This window comes from Phyllobates terribilis, unplaced genomic scaffold, assembly GCF_046119375.1.
Source record: "Phyllobates terribilis strain yellow unplaced genomic scaffold, ASM4611937v1 Scaffold_5__5_contigs__length_657084704, whole genome shotgun sequence".
Taxonomy (NCBI): Eukaryota; Metazoa; Chordata; class Amphibia; order Anura; family Dendrobatidae; genus Phyllobates; species Phyllobates terribilis.
Window position 1 is genome coordinate 283,432,703 of NW_027362765.1, and position 20,957 is coordinate 283,453,659.

Consider the following 20,957-nt stretch of genomic DNA (forward strand, 5'->3'; position numbering starts at 1 on the left):
AGGATGGTACAGGAGTATCTCCAAGTGAACATCAAAGCCATGACTGTGTCACTGGACCCTTGCTCATTTTGGGCTTCTAATCTGGAAAAATGTCCGGAGCTCGCCACTCACGCCTTGGAGATCTTGTCATGCCCTGCAGCCAGCGTTCTCTCTGAACCTGTGTTCAGCGCTGCTGGTGGTGTGCTGACAGATAAGTGCACGTGGCTGTCCACTTAGAATGTAGACAGACTCACGTTCATAAAGATGAACAAATTATGGATCCGCAAGGACTTTTCTACCCCTGTGTCATCCTGGGGAGACTAAAAGCTTGAGGATTTGGTAACATCACCTCACCAACCGTTTTAAGGAACTCTGGGGCAATTGATGCCACTTAAGTGGTGTCTGTGCCACAATTTTTGGAAAAAATGGAGACTCTTGATGGAGTCCCCTTGCTGTGTTTCACGTGACGTTGGCATAGTCAATTCCAGGTGGGTTGGGTCGCTCCCCCCCCCCCTCCTTTTAACTGTAAGAAACTACATACACTATGGCTTGGGGTAACACAGATGGTTGAGTCTGAAGACCTGTTTACTCAGAGGTCTGCTCCAAAGCTTCAGTGTCTGCTAGTCAGCGAAGAAGCCCAGCTCTCAAGCAAGCTACACCGCCTGTGTATCTAATAAGAATTTTTAACTGCATCTAACCTAGGCAGACTGTGGGGACCCCCAACCAAACCCAGATGCTCAGCGCCCCTACCGCACCCCTTTCCTTGACAATACAATAATATAACTCTTAAAATTGGATGGGTGATGATCGGTCACAGCTTTATTAACTCTTTATACTCATTCCATTAGAAAGGCGTTTTATTTCTAAAATAATTCAGCTTGTTGCAGCATGTACTTTGTCTCCACACCGGCAAGTTGGCCAACAAGTGTAACTCTCCAACATGTCCTTTCTATTTCCAGGCCACAGAGGATCCTGTGTACTCGTATGCAGGACTCTGACCCCCATCCATCACTCTTAACGCTTGTTCCACTCCGTCCTGGGGTCCTGACAGGAATATGTCCAGTCCAATATCCATTAATTGAACACCGTCAGGCCGTAGGAGGCCTGCTTTATCTCCTTCCAGTTGTCGGTGTCGTATCACTACACTGCCTCTGTCTCTTCTAAATTTTGCCATCCGAATACTTATTACCCGCCTTGTCCGTTCGATGGCCGTGATGTCTCGCGCACCTTGCCATATCGCTATCGGCACAATCTCTGACCATAGTATAGTTAGTTTTGTGAAAAATTCTCTGAAGCGCTCAGTGTCTAGTTTCATTATTTCCATTAGTTATAAGCTCTTGTGATGACCTAGGTCGTTTCCCCCGGCTTGTATAACTAAGATGACCGGACCTCTTGCCTCTCTCCCTACCTTGATTACCTCCATTAGTACCTGTGGCCATTGCAGGCCTCTAGTACCTCTCTAGTTGAATTATGTGTTCTGAAACTCTAATTTCCTCTCACCTGGGCGGACTTTCGCCCTTTTTTCTGCCCAATATATATACGAGTGGCCTATCACCCACACTCTTGGCTTAGCGTCACCTGTAAAAGAAACAAACCACGTTAGGATAACAAGTCCGGTCTAATGTATCTCGCCAAGCACATGGATCACCATCTCCCTATCCTCTGAACTTCCGTTTCTGACAGTCCTGCCCTTGCTGCTTCTGCGGTCGCGCCTATGCGGAATGAGTGTGTCCCGTAATCTTTGGGGTGGGTCCCTGCCGATGTTAGGCATTTATAAAATATAGCTTGGAACTGGGATCTTGATAATGGCGTTCCATCAATGTGTGATAGGAAGAAATTACTTTGTGATCTGATGGTTATATATATATTTGCTATTGTTACCCGACTCAGTGTACCGTTTGTGGGTTGTAGAAGTACCCAAGTGCCCCTGCCCGCTGGAACCATTTTCGATTGCTGTATACGTAGACGTATTGCATTATTGACTATGACTACGTCCTGGTGTAATAAGCCTCCACTGGTGGTAATTTTGGATTGAGGGACTAATTCGCTTATGCATAGCGCCCCGAAGAAGGCGATCGCAAATGCAGTAGACAGTAGTGTTGCTTCAAATTGTGAGTGTCATGTTAATGGTGTTAGGGATATGATGTGAGAAATCAGTTTTAGCGACACGGGACGGGACGTCTACACTCCTGACTTGGCTGACCCCTTTTCCACCCTTTTATGGATTGTCTGATGATGAATTTCTTTGTCACATCTCCCCAATTCAGTAGTTGGAAGTGAAATGCTACTCCGGTCAGACACCGCTGCACTGATGCCCCTGATATGCCCCTCATCATTAGCTGGGGGAGAAATTCTATGGTGACTTGTAATCTGACTTGTTCACATTGGTCAACTCGTCTGCCTGCTATAAGTCGTGTCCACTCTTCCCATGCCTTACCGTATGCTTGCCACGTCGACGGGGCAACTGACGCTCTGATTAATGGCATCAACTATTCGCCACTAGATCCCATAGGGAGGGTGGGCAACTGTTGCCCGATGGGTGGGCGTTGGGGAGGAGCTCTGTGAAAATCTTCCAATTGAATTGTGATAAAGCGTTAGCAGCAGCGTTAGACCCCTCAGCATCGTGGCTAGCGCGGACCCATACATTGTGTTTTAGGCACAGGAATGCTAGCCGGCGTAGTAGGCCCAGAACTGGAAGAGACTATGATGCCATCTTATTAATGCAGTGTGCTAGGCTGCTGTTTTTTGTTATGAAGCGTATATTTTTGTTAGCCAGGCGCGCGCCCCATATTTCTATTGCTACCACTATTGGGAAGAAAAATTATTTTCCGGGCTAGATGCAGCTAAAAATTATTATTAATTTCAAAGCTGGTGGAGCTTGTTATAGATGTCGTAATAAAATGAGTACCACACACTGCTACTATGCCCAAAATTATATTACAGGCTTGATGCAGCTAAAAATTATTATTAATTTCAAAGCTGGTGTTGCTTGGTATAGATGGCCTAATACAATGAGTACCACACACTGTTAATATGCCCAAAATTATTTTCCAGGCAAGATGCAGCTAAAAATTATTAGTAATTTGAAAGCTGGTGGAGCTTAGTATAGAAGGCCTAATAGAATGAGTACCACACACTGCTACTATGCCCAAAATTATTTTACAGGCATGATGCAGCTAAAAATTATTAGTAATTTGAAAGCTGGTGGAGCTTAGTATAGATGGCCTAATAGAATGAGTACCACACACTGCTAATATGCCCAAAATTATTTTCCAGGCAAGATGCAGCTAAAAATTATAAGTAATTTGAAAGCTGGTGGAGCTTAGTATAGATGGCCTAATAGAATGAGTACCACACACTGCTAATATGCCCAAAATTATTTTCCAGGCAAGATGCAGCTAAAAATTATTAGTAATTTGAAAGCTGGTGGAGTTTACTATAGATGGCGTAATAGAATGAGTACCACACACTGCTACTATGCCCAAAATTATTTTCCAGTCAAGATGCAGCTAAAAATTATTAGTAATTTGAAAGCTGGTGGCACTTAGTATAGATGGCCTAATAGAATGAGTACCACACACTGCTACAGGCCCAAAATTATTTTCCAGGCAAGATGCAGCTAAAAATTATTAGTAATTTGAAAGCTGGAGGAGCTTAATATAGAATGCCTAATAGAATGAGTACCACACACTGCTACTATGCCCAAAATTATAATACAGGCTTGATGCAGCTAAAAATTATTATTAATTTCAAAGCTGGTGTTGCTTGGCATAGATGGCCTAATACAATGAGTACCACACACTGCTACTATGCCCAAAATTATTTTCCAGGCAAGATGCAGCTAAAAATTATTGGTAATTTGAAAGCAGGTGGAGCTTAGTATAGATGGCCTAACAGAATGAGTACCACACACTGCTACTATGCCCAAAATTATTTTCCAGGCAAGATGCAGTTAAAAATTATTAGTAATTTGAAGGCTGGTGGAGCTTAGTATAGATGGCCTAATAGAATGAGTACCACACACTGCTACTATGCCCAAAATTATTTTCCAGTCAAGATGCAGCTAAAAATTATTAGTAATTTGAAAGCTGGTGGCGCTTAGTATAGATGGCCTAATAGAATGAGAACCACACAATGCTACGGGCCCAAAATTATTTTCCAGGTAAGATGCAGCTAAAAATTATTAGTAATTTGAAAGCTGGTGGAGCTTAATATAGATGGCCTAATAGAATGAGTACCACACACTGCTACTATGCCAAAAATTATTTTACAGCTAAGATGCAGCTAAAAATTATTATTAATTTGAAAGTTGGTGGAGCTTAGCATAGATGGCCTAATACAATAAGTACCACACACTGCTACTATGGCCAAAATTATTTTCCTGGCTAGATGCAGCTAAAAAATATTATTAATTTTAAAGCTGGTGGAGCTTGGTACATATGGCCTAATACTATGAGTGCCACACACTGCTACTATGCCCAAAATTATTTTCCAGGCAAGATGCAGCTAAAAATTATTAGTAATTTGAAAGCTGGTGGAGATTAGTATAGATGGCCTAATAGAATGAGTACCACACACTGCTACTATGCCCAAAATTATTTTACAGGCAAGATGCAGCTAAAAATAATTAGTAATTTGAAATCTGGTGGAGCGTAGTATAGATGGCCTAATAGAATGAGTACCACACAATTCTAATATGCCCAAAGTTATTTTCCAGGCAAGATGCAGCGAAAAATTATTATTAATTTCAAAGCTGGTGGAGCTTGGTATAGATGGCCTAATACAATCAGTACCACACACTGCTACTATGCCCAAAATTATTTTCAGGGCTAGATGCAGCTAATAATAATTATTAATTTCAAAGCTGGTGGAGCTTGGTATAGATGGCCTAATACCATGAGTACTACACACTTCTACTATGACCAAACTCATTCTCCATGCAAGATGCAGCTAAAAATTATTAGTAATTTGAAAGCTGGTGGAGCTTGGTATAGATGGCCTAATAGAATGAGTACCACACACTGCTACTATGCCCAAAATTATTTTACTGGCAAGTTGCAGCTAAAAAATTTTAGTAATTTGAAAGCTGGTGGAGCTTAGTATCGATGGCCTAATAGAATGAGTACCACACACTGCTACTATGCCCAAAATTATTTTCCAAGCAAGATGCAGCTAAAAATTATTATTAATTTCAAAGCTGGTGGAGCTTGGTATAGATGGCCTAATAGAATGAGTACCATACACTGCTACTATGCCCAAAATTATTTTCCAGCAAGATGCAGCTAAAAATTATTAGTAATTTGAAAGCTAGTGGAGCTTAGTATAGATGGCATTATAGAATGAGTACCACAAACTGCTACTATGCCCAAAATTATTTTCCAGGCAAGATGCAGCTAAATTTTTTTAGTAATTTGAATGCTAGTGGAGCTTAATATAGATGGCCTAATAGAATGAGCACCACACACTGCTAATATGCCCAAAATTAGTTTCCAGGCAAGATGCAGCTAAAAATTATTAATAATTTGAAAGCTGGTGGAGCTTACTATAGATAGCCTAATAGAATGAGTACCACACACTGCTACTATGCCCAAAATTATTTTAGGGGCAAGATGCAGCTAAAAATTATTATTAATTTCAAATCTGGTGGAGCTTGGTATAGATGGCCAAATAGAATGAGTACCACACACTGCTAATATGCCCAAAATTATTTTACAGGCAAGATGCAACTAAAAATTATTAGTAATTTGAAAGCTGGTGGAGCTTAGTATAGATGGCCTAATAGAATGAGAACCATACACTGCTAATATGCCCAAAATTATTTTACAGGCAAGGTGCAGCTAAATATTATTAGTAATTTGAAAGCTGGTGGAGCTTAGTATAGATGGCCTAATAGGATAAGTACCACACACTGCTAATATGCGAAAAAAAAATTTACTTGCAAGATGCAGCTAAAAATTATTAGTAATTTGAAAGCTGGTGGAGCTTAGTATAGATGGCCTAATAGAATGAGTACCACACACTGCTACTATGCCCAAAATTATTTTCCAGGCAAGATGCAGCTAAAAATTAGTATTAATTTCAAAGCTGGTGGAGCTTGGTATAGATGGCCTAAAACAATGAGTACCACACACTGCTACTATGCCCAAAATTATTTTCCATACAAGATGCAGTTAAAAATTATTAGTAATTTGAAAACTGGTGGAGTTTAGTAGAAATGGCCTAATAGAATGAGTACCACACACTGCTACTATGCCCAAAATAATTTTACTGGCTAGATGCAGCTAAAAATTAATAGTAATTTGAAAGCTGGTGGAGCTTAGTATAGATGGCCTAAAAGAATGAGCACCACATACTGCTACTATGCCCAAAATTATTTTCCAGGCAAGATGCAGCTAAATATTATTACTAATTTGAAAGCTGGTGGAGCTTAGTATAGATGGCCTAATAGAAAGAGTACAACACACTGCTACTATGCCCAAAATTATTTTCCGGGCTAGATGCAGCTAAAAATTATTATTAATTTCAAAGCTGGTGGAGCTTGGTATAGATCGCCTAATAGAATGAATACCACACACTGCTAATATGCCCAAAATTATTTTCCATGCAAGATGCAGCTAAAAATTCTTAGTAATTTGAAAGCTGGTGGAGCTTAGTATAGATGGCCTAATAGAATGAGTACCACACACTGCTACTATGCCCAAAATTATTTTTCAGGCAAGATGGTGCTAAAAATTATTAGTAATTTGAAAGCTGGTGGAGCTTAGTTTAGATGGCCTAATAGAATGAGTACCACACACTGCTAGTATGCCCAAAATTATTTTACTGGCAAGATGCAGCTAAAAATTATTATTAATTTCAAATCTGGTGGAGCTTGGTATAGATGGCCAAATAGAATGAGTGCCACACACTGCTACTATGCCCAATATTATTTTACAGCAAGATGCAGCTAAAAATTATTAGTAATTTGAAAGCTGGTGGAGCTTAGTATAGATGGCCTAATAGAATGAATACCACACACTGCTAATATGCCCAAAATTATTTTCCACGCAAGATGCAGCTAAAAATTCTTAGTAATTTGAAAGCTGGTGGAGCTTAGTATAGATGGCCTAATAGAATGAGTACCACACACTGCTACTATGCCCAAAATTATTTTCCAGGCAAGATGCAGCTAAAAATTATTAGTTAATTGAAAGCTGATGAAGCTTAGTATAGATTGCCTAATAGAATGAGAACCACACACTGCTAATATTCCCAAAATTATTTTACAGGCAAGATGCAGCTAAAAATTATTAGTAATTTGAAAGCTGGTGGAGCTTAGTATAGATGGCCTAATAGAATGAGTACCACACACTGCTAATATGGCCAAAATTATTTAACAGGGCAAGGAGCAGCTAAAAATTAATAGTAATTTGAAAGCTGGTGGAGCTTATCATAGATAGCCTAATAGAATGATTACCACACACTGCTAATATGCCCAAAATTATTTTCCAGGCAAGATGCAGCTAAAAATTATTAGTAGTTTGAAAGCTTTAGGAGCTTAGTATAGATGGCCTTATAGAATAAGTACCACACACGGCTAATATGCTCAAAATTATTTTACAGGCAAGATGCAGCTAAAAATTATTAGTAATTTGAAAGCTGGTGGAGCTTAGTATAGATGGCCTAACAGAATGAGAACCACACACTGCTAATATTCCCAAAATTATTTTACAAGCAAGATGCAGCTAAAATTATTAGTAATTTGAATGCTGGTGGAGCTTAGTATAGATGGCCTAATAGAATGAGTACCACTTACTGCTACTATGCCCAAAATTATTTTACAGGCAAGATGCAGCTAAAAATTATTATAAATATTAAAGCTGTTGAAGCTTGGTAAAGATGTCCTAATAGAATGAGTACCATACACTGCTACTATGCGCAAAATTATTTTCCAGGCAAGATGCAGATAAAAATTATTAGTAATTTGAAAGCTGGTGGAGTTTAGTATAGATGGCCTAATAGAATGAGTACCACACACTGCTACAGGCCCAAAATTATTTTCCAGGTAAGATGCAGCTAAAAATTATTAGTAATTTGAAAGCTAGTGGAGCTTAGTATAGATGGCCTAATAGTATAAGTACCACACACTGCTACTATGCCCAAAATTATTTTCCAGGCAAGATGCAGCTAAAAATTATTAGTAATTTGAAAGCTGGTGGAGCTTAGTATAGATGGCCTAATAGAATGAGTACCACACACTGCTGCAGACCCAAAATTATTTTACAGGCAACATGCAGGTAAAAATTATTAGTAATTTGAAAGCTGGTGGAGCTTAGTATAGATGGCCTAATAGAATGAGTACCACACACTGCTGCAGACCCAAAATTATTTTCCACGCAAGATGCAGCTAAAAATTATTAGTAATTTGAAAGCTAGTGGAGCTTAGTATAGATGGCATTATAGAATGAGTACCACACACTGCTACTATGCCCAAAATAATTTTCCAGGCAAGATGCAGCTAAAAATTATTATTAATTTGAAAGCTGGTGGAGCTCAGTATAGATGGCCTATTACAATGAGTACAACACACTGCTACGGTGCCCAAAATTATTTTCCAGGCAAAATGCTGCTAAAAATTATTATTAATTTCAAAGCTGGTGGATCTTGGCATAGATGGCCTAATACAGTGAGTAGCACACACTGCTGCTATGCCCAAAATTATTTACCGGGCTAGATGCAGCTAAAAATAATTATTAATTTCAAAGCTATTGGAGCTTGGTATAGATGACCTAATAGAATGAGTACCACACACTGCTACTATGCCCAAAATTATTTTACAGGCAAGATGCAGCTAAAAATTATTAGTAATTTGAAAGCTGGTGCAGCTTAGTATAGATGGCCTAATAGAATGAATACCACACACTGCTAATATGCCCAAAATTATTTTCTACGCAAGATGCATCTAAAAATTATTAGTAATTTGAAAGCTGGTGGAGCTTGGTATAGATCGCCTAATACAATGAGCACCACACACTGCTACTATGCCTAAAATTATTTTTCAGGCAACATGGAGCTAAAAATTATTAGTAATTTGAAAGCTGGTGGAGCTTAGTTTAGATGGCCTAATAGAATGAGCACCACACACTGCTAGTATGCCCAAAATTATTTTACTGGCAAGATGCAGCTAAAAATTATTATTAATTTGAAAGCTGGTGGAGCTTAGTATAGATGGCCTAACAGAATGAGAACCACACACTGCTAATATTCCCAAAATTATTTTACAGGCAAGATGCAGCTAAAAATTATTAGTAATTTGAAAGCTAGTGGAGCTTAGTATAGATGGCCTAATAGAATGAGTACCACACACTGCTAATGTGCCCAAAATTATTTTACAGGCAAGATGCAGCTAAAATTATTAGTAATTTGAATGCTGGTGGAGCTTAGTATAGATGGCCTAATAGAATGAGTACCACACACTGCTACTATGCCCAAAATTATTTTACAGGCAAGATGCAGCTAAAAATTATTATAAATATTAAAGCTGTTGAAGCTTGGTAAAGATGTCCTAATAGAATGAGTACCATACACTGCTACTATGCGCAAAATTATTTTCCAGGCAAGATGCAGATAAAAATTATTAGTAATTTGAAAGCTGGTGGAGTTTAGTATAGACGGCCTAATAGAATGAATACCACACACTGCTACAATGCCCAATATTATTTTACAGCAAGATGCAGCTAAAAATTATTAGTAATTTGAAAGCTGGTGGAGCTTAGTATAGATGGCCTAATAGAATGAATACCACTCACTTCTAATATGCCCAAAATTATTTTCCACGCAAGATGCAGCTAAAAATTATTAGTAATTTGAAAGCTGGTGGAGCTTAGTATAGATGGCCTAATAGAATGAGTACCACACACTGCTACTATGCCCAAAATTATTTTCCAGGCAAGATGCAGCTAAAAATTATTAGTTAATTGAAAGCTGGTGGAGCTTAGTATAGATGGCCTAATAGAATGAGAACCACACACTGCTAATATTCCCAAAATTATTTTACAGGCAAGATGCAGCTAAAAATTATTAGTAATTTGAAAGCTGGTGGAGCTTAGTATAGATGGCCTAATAGAATGAGTACCACACACTGCTACTATGCGCACAATTATTTTCCAGGCAAGATGCAGCTAAAAATTATTAGTAATTTGAAAGCTGGTGGAGTTTAGTATAGATGGCCTAATAGAATGAGTACCACACACTGCTACAGGCCTAAAATTATTTTCCAGGTAAGATGCAGCTAAAAAAAATTAGTAATTTGAAAGCTAGTGGAGCTTAGCATAGATGGCATTATAGAATGAGTACCACACACTGCTACTATGGCCAAAATTATTTTCCAGGCAAGATGCAGCTAAAATTATTAGTAATTTGAAAGCTGGTGGAGCTTAGTATAGATGGCCTAATAGAATGAGTACCACACACTGCTAATATGCCCAAAATTATTTAACAGGGCAAGGAGCAGCTAAAAATTATTAGTAATTTGAAAGCTGGTGGAGCTTAGCATAGATAGCCTAATAGAATGATTACCACACACTGCTAATATGCCCAAAATTATTTTCCAGGCAAGATGCAGCTAAAAATTATTATTAATTTGAAAGATGGTGGAGCTTGGTAAAGATGTCCCAGTAGAATGAGCACCATACACTGCTACTATGCCCAAAATTATTTTCCAGGCAAGATGCAGCTAAAAATTATTAGTAATTTTAAAGCTGGTGGAGCTTAGTATAGATGGCCTAATAGAATGAGTACCACACACTGCTCCAGGCCCAAAATTATTTTACAGGCAAAATGCAGCTAAAAATTATTAGTAATTTGAAAGCTAGTGGAGCTTAGTATAGATGACCTAATAGAATGAGTACCACACACTGCTACTATGCCCAAAATTATTTTCCAGGCAAGATGCAGCTAAAAATTATTAGTAATTTGAAACCTGGTGGAGCTTACTATAGATGGCCTAATAGAATGAGTACCACACACTGCTACTATGCCCAAAATTATTTTCCAGGCAAGATGCAGCTAAAAAAATGCTGTAATTTGAAAGTTGTTGGTGCTTAGTATAGATGGCCTTATAGAATAAGTACCACACACGGCTAATATGCTCAAAATTATTTTACAGGCAAGATGCAGCTAAAAATTATTAGTAATTTGAAAGCTGGTGGAGCTTAGTATAGATGGCCTAACAGAATGAGAACCACACACTGCTAATATTCCCAAAATTATTTTACAGGCAAGATGCAGCTAAAAATTATTAGTAATTTGAAAGCTAGTGGAGCTTAGTATAGATGGCCTAATAGAATGAGTACCACACACTGCTAATATGCCCAAAATTATTTTACAGGCAAGATGCGGCTAAAATTATTAGTAATTTGAATGCTGGTGGAGCTTAGTATAGATGGCCTAATAGAATGAGTACCACACACTGCTACTATGCCCAAAATTATTTTACAGGCAACATGCAGCTAAAAATTGTTATAAATATTAAAGCTGTTGAAGCTTGGTAAAGATGTCCTAATAGAATGAGTACCATACACTGCTACTATGCGCAAAATTATTTTCCAGGCAAGATGCAGCTAAAAATTATTAGTAATTTGAAAGCTGGTGGAGTTTAGTATAGATGGCCTAATAGAATGAGTACCACACACTGCTACAGGCCCAAAATTATTTTCCAGGTAAGATGCAGCTAAAAATTATTAGTAATTTGAAAGCTAGTGGAGCTTAGTATAGATGGCCTAATAGTATAAGTACCACACACTGCTACTATGCCCAAAATTATTTTCCAGGCAAGATGCAGCTAAAAATTATTAGTAATTTGAAGGCTGGTGGAGCTTAGTATAGATGGCCTAATAGAATGAGTACCACACACTGCTGCAGACCCAAAATTATTTTACAGGCAACATGCAGCTAAAAATTATTATAAATATTAAAGCTGTTGAAGCTTGGTAAAGATGTCCTAATAGAATGAGTACCATACACTGCTACTATGCGCAAAATTATTTTCCAGGCAAGATGCAGCTAAAAATTATTAGTAATTTGAAAGCTGGTGGAGCTTAGTATAGATGTTCTAATAGAATGAGTACCACACACTGCTGCAGACCCAAAATTATTTTCCAGGCAAGATGCAGCTAAAAATTATTAGTAATTTGAAAGCTAGTGGAGCTTAGCATAGATGGCATTATAGAATGAGTACCACACACTGCTACTATGGCCAAAATTATTTTCCAGGCAAGATGCAGCTAAAATTATTAGTAATTTGAAAGCTGGTGGAGCTTAGTATAGATGGCCTAATAGAATAAGTACCACACACTGCTAATATGCTCAAAATTATTTTACAGGCAAGATGCAGCTAAAAATTATTATTAATTTCAAAGCTGGTGGATCTTGGCATAGATGGCCTAATACAGTGAGTACCACACACTGTTGCTATGCCAAAAATTATTTACCGGGCTAGATGCAGCTAAAAATAATTATTAATTTCAAAGCTATTGGAGCTTGGTATAGATGGCCTAATAGAATGAGTACCACACACTGCTACTATGCCCAAAATTATTTTACAGGCAAGATGCAGCTAAAAATTATTAGTAATTTGAAAGCTGGTGGAGCTTAGTATAGATGGCCTAATAAAATGAGTACCACACACTGCTAATATGCCCAAAATTATTTTCTACGCAAGATGCATCTAAAAATTATTAGTATTTTGAAAGCTCGTGGAGCTTAGTATAGATGGCCTAATAGAATGAGAACCACACACTGCTAATATTCCCAAAATTATTTTACAGGCAAGATGCACCTCAAAATTATTAGTAATTTGAAAGCTGGTGGAGCTTAGTATAAATGGCCTGATACAATAAGTACCACACACTGCTACACGCCCAAAATTATTTTCCAGGCAAGATGCAGCTAAAAATTGCTAGCAATTTGAAAGCTGGTGGAGCTTAGTATAGATGGCCTAATAGAATGAGTACCACACACTGCTAATATTCCCAAAATTATTTTACAGGCAAGATGCAGCTAAAAATTATTAGTAATTTGAAAGCTAGTGGAGCTTAGTATAGATGGCCTAATAGAATGAGTACCACACACTGCTAATGTGCCCAAAATTATTTTACAGGCAAGATGCAGCTAAAATTATTAGTAATTTGAATGCTGGTGGAGCTTAGTATAGATGGCCTAATAGAATGAGTACCACACACTGCTACTATGCCCAAAATTATTTTACAGGCAAGATGCAGCTAAAAATTATTATAAATATTAAAGCTGTTGAAGCTTGGTAAAGATGTCCTAATAGAATGAGTACCATACACTGCTACTATGCGCAAAATTATTTTCCAGGCAAGATGCAGATAAAAATTATTAGTAATTTGAAAGCTGGTGGAGTTTAGTATAGACGGCCTAATAGAATGAATACCACACACTGCTACAATGCCCAATATTATTTTACAGCAAGATGCAGCTAAAAATTATTAGTAATTTGAAAGCTGGTGGAGCTTAGTATAGATGGCCTAATAGAATGAATGCCACTCACTTCTAATATGCCCAAAATTATTTTCCACGCAAGATGCAGCTAAAAATTATTAGTAATTTGAAAGCTGGTGGAGCTTAGTATAGATGGCCTAATAGAATGAGTACCACACACTGCTACTATGCCCAAAATTATTTTCCAGGCAAGATGCAGCTAAAAATTATTAGTTAATTGAAAGCTGGTGGAGCTTAGTATAGATGGCCTAATAGAATGAGAACCACACACTGCTAATATTCCCAAAATTATTTTACAGGCAAGATGCAGCTAAAAATTATTAGTAATTTGAAAGCTGGTGGAGCTTAGTATAGATGGCCTAATAGAATGAGTACCACACACTGCTACTATGCGCACAATTATTTTCCAGGCAAGATGCAGCTAAAAATTATTAGTAATTTGAAAGCTGGTGGAGTTTAGTATAGATGGCCTAATAGAATGAGTACCACACACTGCTACAGGCCTAAAATTATTTTCCAGGTAAGATGCAGCTAAAAAAAATTAGTAATTTGAAAGCTAGTGGAGCTTAGCATAGATGGCATTATAGAATGAGTACCACACACTGCTACTATGGCCAAAATTATTTTCCAGGCAAGATGCAGCTAAAATTATTAGTAATTTGAAAGCTGGTGGAGCTTAGTATAGATGGCCTAATAGAATGAGTACCACACACTGCTAATATGCCCAAAATTATTTAACAGGGCAAGGAGCAGCTAAAAATTATTAGTAATTTGAAAGCTGGTGGAGCTTAGCATAGATAGCCTAATAGAATGATTACCACACACTGCTAATATGCCCAAAATTATTTTCCAGGCAAGATGCAGCTAAAAATTATTATTAATTTGAAAGATGGTGGAGCTTGGTAAAGATGTCCCAGTAGAATGAGCACCATACACTGCTACTATGCCCAAAATTATTTTCCAGGCAAGATGCAGCTAAAAATTATTAGTAATTTTAAAGCTGGTGGAGCTTAGTATAGATGGCCTAATAGAATGAGTACCACACACTGCTCCAGGCCCAAAATTATTTTACAGGCAAAATGCAGCTAAAAATTATTAGTAATTTGAAAGCTAGTGGAGCTTAGTATAGATGACCTAATAGAATGAGTACCACACACTGCTACTATGCCCAAAATTATTTTCCAGGCAAGATGCAGCTAAAAATTATTAGTAATTTGAAACCTGGTGGAGCTTACTATAGATGGCCTAATAGAATGAGTACCACACACTGCTACTATGCCCAAAATTATTTTCCAGGCAAGATGCAGCTAAAAAAATGCTGTAATTTGAAAGTTGTTGGTGCTTAGTATAGATGGCCTTATAGAATAAGTACCACACACGGCTAATATGCTCAAAATTATTTTACAGGCAAGATGCAGCTAAAAATTATTAGTAATTTGAAAGCTGGTGGAGCTTAGTATAGATGGCCTAACAGAATGAGAACCACACACTGCTAATATTCCCAAAATTATTTTACAGGCAAGATGCAGCTAAAAATTATTAGTAATTTGAAAGCTAGTGGAGCTTAGTATAGATGGCCTAATAGAATGAGTACCACACACTGCTAATATGCCCAAAATTATTTTACAGGCAAGATGCGGCTAAAATTATTAGTAATTTGAATGCTGGTGGAGCTTAGTATAGATGGCCTAATAGAATGAGTACCACACACTGCTACTATGCCCAAAATTATTTTACAGGCAACATGCAGCTAAAAATTGTTATAAATATTAAAGCTGTTGAAGCTTGGTAAAGATGTCCTAATAGAATGAGTACCATACACTGCTACTATGCGCAAAATTATTTTCCAGGCAAGATGCAGCTAAAAATTATTAGTAATTTGAAAGCTGGTGGAGTTTAGTATAGATGGCCTAATAGAATGAGTACCACACACTGCTACAGGCCCAAAATTATTTTCCAGGTAAGATGCAGCTAAAAATTATTAGTAATTTGAAAGCTAGTGGAGCTTAGTATAGATGGCCTAATAGTATAAGTACCACACACTGCTACTATGCCCAAAATTATTTTCCAGGCAAGATGCAGCTAAAAATTATTAGTAATTTGAAGGCTGGTGGAGCTTAGTATAGATGGCCTAATAGAATGAGTACCACACACTGCTGCAGACCCAAAATTATTTTACAGGCAACATGCAGCTAAAAATTATTATAAATATTAAAGCTGTTGAAGCTTGGTAAAGATGTCCTAATAGAATGAGTACCATACACTGCTACTATGCGCAAAATTATTTTCCAGGCAAGATGCAGCTAAAAATTATTAGTAATTTGAAAGCTGGTGGAGCTTAGTATAGATGTTCTAATAGAATGAGTACCACACACTGCTGCAGACCCAAAATTATTTTCCAGGCAAGATGCAGCTAAAAATTATTAGTAATTTGAAAGCTAGTGGAGCTTAGCATAGATGGCATTATAGAATGAGTACCACACACTGCTACTATGGCCAAAATTATTTTCCAGGCAAGATGCAGCTAAAATTATTAGTAATTTGAAAGCTGGTGGAGCTTAGTATAGATGGCCTAATAGAATAAGTACCACACACTGCTAATATGCTCAAAATTATTTTACAGGCAAGATGCAGCTAAAAATTATTATTAATTTCAAAGCTGGTGGATCTTACCATAGATGGCCTAATACAGTGAGTACCACACACTGTTGCTATGCCAAAAATTATTTACCGGGCTAGATGCAGCTAAAAATAATTATTAATTTCAAAGCTATTGGAGCTTGGTATAGATGGCCTAATAGAATGAGTACCACACACTGCTACTATGCCCAAAATTATTTTACAGGCAAGATGCAGCTAAAAATTATTAGTAATTTGAAAGCTGGTGGAGCTTAGTATAGATGGCCTAATAAAATGAGTACCACACACTGCTAATATGCCCAAAATTATTTTCTACGCAAGATGCATCTAAAAATTATTAGTATTTTGAAAGCTCGTGGAGCTTAGTATAGATGGCCTAATAGAATGAGAACCACACACTGCTAATATTCCCAAAATTATTTTACAGGCAAGATGCACCTCAAAATTATTAGTAATTTGAAAGCTGGTGGAGCTTAGTATAAATGGCCTGATACAATAAGTACCACACACTGCTACACGCCCAAAATTATTTTCCAGGCAAGATGCAGCTAAAAATTGCTAGCAATTTGAAAGCTGGTGGAGCTTAGTATAGATGGCCTAATAGAATGAGTACCACACACTGCTAATATTCCCAAAATTATTTTCCAGGCAAGATGCTGCTAAAAATTTTTAGTAATTTGAAAGCTGGTGGAGCTTAGTGTAGATGGCCTAATAGAATGAGAACCACACACTGCTAATATGCCGAAAATGATTTAACAGGGCAAGGTGCAGCTAAAAATTATTAGTAATTTGAAAGCTGGTAGAGCTTAGCATAGATGGCCTAATAGAATGATTACCACACACTGCTAGTATGGCAAAAATTATTTTCCAGGCAAGATGCAGCTAAAAATTATTATTAATTTGAAAGCTGGAGGAGCTTAGTATAGATGGCCTAATAGAATGAGTACCACACACTGCTCCAGGCCCAAAATTATTTTACAGGCAAGATGCAACTAAAAATTATTAGTAATTTGAAAGCTAGTGGAGCTTAGTATAGATGGCCTAATAGAATGAGTACCACACACTGCTACTATGCCCAAAATTATTTTCCAGGCAAGATGCAGCTAAAAATTATTAGTAATTTGAAAGCTGGTGGAGCTTATTATAGATGGCCTAATAGAATGAGTACCACACACTGCTACTATGCTCAAAGTTATTTTCCAGGCAAGATGCAGCTAAAAATTATTAGTAATTTGAAAGCTGGAGGAGCTTAGTATAGATGGCCTAATAGAATAAGTACCACACACAGCTAATATGCTCAAAATTATTTTACAGGCAAGATGCAGCTAAAAATTATTGGTAATTTGAAAGCTGGTGGAGCTTAGTATAGATGGCCTAACAGAATGAGAACCACACACTGCTAATAATCCCAAAATTATTTTACAGGCAAGATGCAGCTAAAAATTATTAGTAATTTGAAAGCTAGTGGAGCTTAGTATAGATGGCCTAATAGAATGAGTACCACACACTGCTACTATGCCCAAAATTATTTTACAGGCAAGATGCAGCTAAAAATTATTAGTAATTTGAAAGCTGGTGGAGCTTAGTATAGATGGCCTAATAGAATGAGTACCACACACTGCTACAGGCCCAAAATTATTTTCCAGGCAAGATGCAGCTAAAAATTATTAGTAATTTGAAAGCTAGTGGAGCTTAGCATAGATGGCCTAATAGAATGAGTACCACACACTGCTACTATGCCCAAAATTATTTTTCAGGCAAGATGCACCTAAAAATTATTAGTAATTTGAAAGCTGGTGGAGCTCAATATAGATGGCCTATTACAATGAGTACAACACACTGCTACTATGCCCAAAATTATTTTCCAGGCAAAATGCAGCTAAAAATTATTATTAATTTCAAAGCTGGTGGATCTTGGCATAGATGGCCTAATAGAGTGAGTACCACACACTGCTGCTATGCCCAAAATTATTTTCCGGGCTAGATGCAGCTAAAAATAATTATTAATTTCAAAGCTATTGGAGCTTGGTATAGATGGCCTAATAGAATGAGTACCACACACTGCTACTATGCCCAAAATTATTTTACAGGCAAGATGCATCTAAAAATTATTAGTAATTTGAAATCTAGTGGAGCTTAGTATAGATGGCCTAATAGAATGAATACCACACACTGCTAATATTCCCAAAATTATTTTCCAGGCAAGATGCTGCTAAAAATTATTTTTAATTTGAAAGCTGGTGGAGCTTAGTGTAGATGGCCTAATAGAATGAGAACCACACACTGCTAATATGCCCAAAATTATTTAACAGGGCAAGGTGCAGCTAAAAATTATTAGTAATTTGAAAGCTGGTGGAGCTTAGCATAGATGGCCTTATAGAATGATTACAACACACTGCTAATATGCCAAAAATTATTTTCCAGGCAAGATGCAGCTAAAAATTATTATTAATTTGAAAGCTGGAGGAGCTTAGTAAAGATGGCCTAATAGAATGAGTACCACACACACTGCTCCAGGCCCAAAATTATTTTACAGGCAAGATGCAGCTAAAAATTATTAGTAATTTGAAAGCTAGTGGAGCTTAGTATAGATGGCCTAATAGAATGAGTACCACACACTGCTACTATGCCCAAAATTATTTTCCAGGCAAGATGCAGCTAAAAATTATTAGTAATTTGAAAGCTGGTTGAGCTTACTATAGATGGCCTAATAGAATGAGTACCACACACTGCTACTATGCCCAAAATTATTTTCCAGGCAAGATGCAGCTTAAAAATTTTTGTAATTTGAAAGATGGTGACGCTTAGTATAGATGGCCTAATAGAATGAGTACCACACACTGCTAATATGCCCAAAATTATTTTCCAGGCAAGATGCAGCTAAAAATTATTAGTAATTTGAAAGCTGGAGGAGCTTAGTATAGATGGCCTAAAAGAATAAGTACCACACACGGCTATTATGCCAAAAATTATTTTCCAGGCAAGATGCAGCTAAAAATTATTATTAATTTGAAAGCTGGAGGAGCTTAGTATAGATGGTCTAATAGAATGAGTACCACACACTGCTCCAGGCCCAAAATTATTTTACAGGCAAGATGCAGCTAAAAATTATTAGTAATTTGAAAGCTAGTGGAGCTTAGTATAGATGGCCTAATAGAATGAGTACCACACACTGCTACTATGCCCAAAATCATTTTCCAGGCAAGATGCAGCTAAAAATTATTAGTAATTTGAAAGCTGGTGGAGCTTACTATAGATGGCCTAATAGATTGAGTACCACACACTGCTACTATGCCCAAAATTATTTTACAGGCAAGATGCAGCTAAAAATTATTATAAATATTAAAGCTGTTGAAGCTTGGTAAAGATGTCCTAATAGAATGAGTACCATACACTGCTACTATGCGCAAAATTATTTTCCAGGCAAGATGCAGATAAAAATTATTAGTAATTTGAAAGCTGGTGGAGTTTAGTATAGACGGCCTAATAGAATGAATACCACACACTGCTACAATGCCCAATATTATTTTACAGCAAGATGCAGCTAAAAATTATTAGTAATTTGAAAGCTGGTGGAGCTTAGTATAGATGGCCTAATAGAATGAATACCACTCACTTCTAATATGCCCAAAATTATTTTCCACGCAAGATGCAGCTAAAAATTATTAGTAATTTGAAAGCTGGTGGAGCTTAGTATAGATGGCCTAATAGAATGAGTACCACACACTGCTACTATGCCCAAAATTATTTTCCAGGAAAGATGCAGCTAAAAATTATTAGTTAATTGAAAGCTGGTGGAGCTTAGTATAGATGGCCTAATAGAATGAGAACCACACACTGCTAATATTCCCAAAATTATTTTACAGGCAAGATGCAGCTAAAAATTATTAGTAATTTGAAATCTGGTGGAGCTTAGTATAGATGGCCTAATAGAATGAGTACCACACACTGCTACTATGCGCACAATTATTTTCCAGGCAAGATGCAGCTAAAAATTATTAGTAATTTGAAAGCTGGTGGAGTTTAGTATAGATGGCCTAATAGAATGAGTACCACACACTGCTACAGGCCTAAAATTATTTTCCAGGTAAGATGCAGCTAAAAAAAATTAGTAATTTGAAAGCTAGTGGAGCTTAGCATAGATGGCATTATAGAATGAGTACCACACACTGCTACTATGGCCAAAATTATTTTCCAGGCAAGATGCAGCTAAAATTATTAGTAATTTGAAAGCTGGTGGAGCTTAGTATAGATGGCCTAATAGAATGAGTACCACACACTGCTAATATGCCCAAAATTATTTAACAGGGCAAGGAGCAGCTAAAAATTATTAGTAATTTGAAAGCTGGTGGAGCTTAGCATAGATAGCCTAATAGAATGATTACCACACACTGCTAATATGCCCAAAATTATTTTCCAGGCAAGATGCAGCTAAAAATTATTATTAATTTGAAAGATGGTGGAGCTTGGTAAAGATGTCCCAGTAGAATGAGCACCATACACTGCTACTATGCCCAAAATTATTTTCCAGGCAAGATGCAGCTAAAAATTATTAGTAATTTTAAAGCTGGTGGAGCTTAGTATAGATGGCCTAATAGAATGAGTACCACACACTGCTCCAGGCCCAAAATTATTTTACAGGCAAAATGCAGCTAAAAATTATTAGTAATTTGAAAGCTAGTGGAGCTTAGTATAGATGACCTAATAGAATGAGTACCACACACTGCTACTATGCCCAAAATTATTTTCCAGGCAAGATGCAGCTAAAAATTATTAGTAATTTGAAACCTGGTGGAGCTTACTATAGATGGCCTAATAGAATGAGTACCACACAC